The sequence below is a fragment of the Haliaeetus albicilla genome, unplaced genomic scaffold (assembly GCF_947461875.1).
Source record: "Haliaeetus albicilla unplaced genomic scaffold, bHalAlb1.1 scaffold_104, whole genome shotgun sequence".
NCBI lineage: Eukaryota > Metazoa > Chordata > Aves > Accipitriformes > Accipitridae > Haliaeetus > Haliaeetus albicilla.
Window position 1 is genome coordinate 234,340 of NW_027212529.1, and position 3,663 is coordinate 238,002.

General features: G+C 55.9%; 1 long non-coding RNA gene across 1 annotated transcript; it reads right to left on the reverse strand.

Annotated features, from left to right (window-relative positions):
• Positions 1–731: 731 nt before the first annotated feature.
• LOC138684287 (uncharacterized) lies at positions 732–1,271 on the reverse strand. The gene is made up of 4 exons (XR_011323616.1): positions 1,224–1,271; positions 1,099–1,139; positions 968–1,014; positions 732–835 (listed from the first exon to the last, which is right to left on the reverse strand). It is a non-coding gene; the product is annotated as an uncharacterized lncRNA (long non-coding RNA).
• Between the last annotated feature and the right edge of the window lie 2,392 nt (positions 1,272–3,663).

A 3,663-nucleotide genomic window follows, 5' to 3' on the forward strand; every position in this document is an offset into this window, starting at 1 on the left:
GAACGGTACCGACAAGGTGATTCAGAGAGAGAGAGAGCGAGCGAGCTCTCGGCAAGAAGAATGACTCCCGGACGGGAGGTGCCATCCGGCAAGATGACCTACGGCGTCCAAAACACTGAGGCAAGGAGGCTGTACGGCAGACCCCGAGGAGTCCAACGTAACAGCCTGTTAAAAGATGGTACTGTCAAAACCGACATGATGGATGCGCCAGAAGCCTGTCATCAAGACCTAGGACCATCAAGGTTCAGGGAAGAACTCCCAGTCTGAGAAAACGGACAGCTAGAGAGCCGAGCTGCCAAAGCAGCCCGAAAGAACGCCGCAAAAAGAACCGACTGGACTCTGCCGAGACCGATCCGCGCTTTAGAGCTCCGCACGCAAGAAAAGAAGCGCCCGATTGGCACCGGGCCGATGAGTAAGAGCATTTGAGACGCTAGGGACGGCGCCTAAAGTGCATGCCGCGCTCCCCCGCCACAAAGCGCAACGAGGACATTGAGGTCCGAGGAAGGTCTAAGCCACAGAGGACAGACGACACAAACTGCACACCACCACAGACGCAGGCTGGAACCGCCCTGCCCGGCACGCGCTGGTCTCGGGCTCAGAAGCAACCCGCTCCCTTCGCCTGCGCAAAGGCGACTGCTTTGGGACAGCCCTCTCTCCTGCGCTAACTTTAAAACCCCTCCCTGCAATTCCCGGCTGTGTCCCTCCCTCCCAGCCTCTCCCCAGCCCGGGTCCCTCAACTTAGCTTTCAGAGGGCCAAGGGTACGAATCCATCCTCTGCAAAAATCACACAGGCTAACTGGGACGATCCGGCAGTCGCCAGGTTCCTCTTCATCATCTGCAGCGAAGACAAAAAAAAAAAAAAAAGGCGACAAAATCAGAAGAGGCAGTAAGTAATCCATCAGCCAACACCAACTACTTTCCCAACCCCCCCCCCACTTAATCACAGACACCACAGCGTTATGCTTACCTGCTCATTCCAGAGTCAGACCCCGCGGCCATCATCACTCATGGTACCTAAGACAGCAGGACACACAAAATTAGCATAGCCGTCGTGAGACTCACCAGGCCCATTCTCCTCCTCCCTAATCCACAGCTCACCTCGAACGCTCATCCAATTCCAAAGGTGGCCCGCACAGCACCTGCAAAACAGAAGGTAAACGCTTAACCGAGCAACCACCTAATACTTCAATATTCAACACCGGCACAGCCCACAACCACCTCACCTTCTCAGACCGCTCGTCGGCCTGCGAATTCGCCCCTCCGAGGCTGCGTGCGCCACCTGCAAAAGCCAAAGCAGAAGACGCATGCCGAGAGGCCGCCCGAAACCTCAGCCCGCCCGGACCGATTCCCAACTCCCACTCCTTTACCTTGGCCGCTCGACCACCCCACTCTGTCGTCAAGAGCTTGCCACGTCAAGGCACGCGTACCGCCTGCAAAAAACAAACCACAGGGGATGCTTCCAACTTGGCCAACAACACGACGCCTCCAAAGGAACAGTTCCTTTAACCCGGCAATCATGGCTCACCTTGCCGAGACACCTCCGGTGCCGATGGCCCGCTTCGCCCCTTGCTTCGCCCCTTCCAAATAAAAGAAAAAAAGAACCCTATCAGCTAGTCACAGAGCCACCGGCCGCATCTTCCCTCTGACTCCACTCACAGACCCACCTCCTTACGGCGCTCCGCTCCCCTCCTCCATCGCTCTGCGGCACGCATCTTGTCTCTCCGCGTCCGAATAAAACCCCATATTGAACGAGTCAGCCTGGATGCAGAGCAAGAGCTTAACAACTCCAGAGATCTTGATCCCATCTAGGAATACCGGTACTCCAGCTACAGCCAGCCATTTTAAAAAAACAAAACCAAAACAAACAAAAAACCCGGGGCCAAACTTTAAGCCCATCACATGCAAGCCTCAACACCTTAGAGATTCAAGTCCACTTCACCACCCCTCAACAGCCTCTGCCACAAGCCTACAATCATTTCCGTAAAAAGATCTCAACGTTGCTGTCCACACAGCCCACCAATGCCTACTCGATCCCAGATGACTGTACAACCCCTGCCTAAAGAATTAAGGGACATCAACGTTTCACCCATAGACTCTTATCGCTGTTCCACCTGCCCCTGACTCTACATCCCCGGGCAGAGCAGCTCCAAGCCAAACACACCCGTGCACAAACACACACAACACAGAACGGTACCGACAAGGTGGTTCAGAGAGAGAGAGAGAGAGCGCGCTCTCGGCAAGAAGAATGACTCCCGGACGGGAGGTGCCATCCGGCAAGATGACCTACGGCGTCCAAAACACTGAGGCAAGGAGGCTGTACGGCAGACCCCGAGGAGTCCAACGTAACAGCCTGTTAAAAGATGGTACTGTCAAAACCGACATGATGGATGCGCCAGAAGCCTGTCATCAAGACCTAGGACCATCAAGGTTCAGGGAAGAACTCCCAGTCTGAGAAAACGGACAGCTAGAGAGCCGAGCTGCCAAAGCAGCCCGAAAGAACGCCGCAAAAAGAACCGACTGGACTCTGCCGAGACCGATCCGCGCTTTAGAGCTCCGCACGCAAGAAAAGAAGCGCCCGATTGGCACCGGGCCGATGAGTAAGAGCATTTGAGACGCTAGGGACGGCGCCTAAAGTGCATGCCGCGCTCCCCCGCCACAAAGCGCAACGAGGACATTGAGGTCCGAGGAAGGTCTAAGCCACAGAGGACAGACGACACAAACTGCACACCACCACAGACGCAGGCTGGAACCGCCCTGCCCGGCACGCGCTGGTCTCGGGCTCAGAAGCAACCCGCTCCCTTCGCCTGCGCAAAGGCGACTGCTTTGGGACAGCCCTCTCTCCTGCGCTAACTTTAAAACCCCTCCCTGCAATTCCCGGCTGTGTCCCTCCCTCCCAGCCTCTCCCCAGCCCGGGTCCCTCAACTTAGCTTTCAGAGGGCCAAGGGTACGAATCCATCCTCTGCAAAAATCACACGGGCTAACTGGGACGATCCGGCAGTCGCCAGGTTCCTCTTCATCATCTGCAGCGAAGACAAAAAAAAAAAAAAAAGGCGACAAAATCAGAAGAGGCAGTAAGTAACCCATCAGCCAACACCAACTACTTTCCCAACCCCCCCCCCCACTTAATCACAGACACCACAGCGTTATGCTTACCTGCTCATTCCAGAGTCAGACCCCGCGGCCATCATCACTCATGGTACCTAAGACAGCAGGACACACAAAATTAGCATAGCCGTCGTGAGACTCACCAGGCCCATTCTCCTCCTCCCTAATCCACAGCTCACCTCGAACGCTCATCCAATTCCAAAGGTGGCCCGCACAGCGCCTGCAAAACAGAAGGTAAACGCTTAACCGAGCAACCACCTAATACTTCAATATTCAACACCGGCACAGCCCACAACCACCTCACCTTCTCAGACCGCTCGTCGGCCTGCGAATTCGCCCCTCCGAGGCTGCGTGCGCCACCTGCAAAAGCCAAAGCAGAAGACGCATGCCGAGAGGCCGCCCGAAACCTCAGCCCGCCCGGACCGATTCCCAACTCCCACTCCTTTACCTTGGCCGCTCGACCACCCCACTCTGTCGTCAAGAGCTTGCCACGTCAAGGCACGCGTACCGCCTGCAAAAAACAAACCACAGGGGATGCTTCCAACTTGGCCAACAACA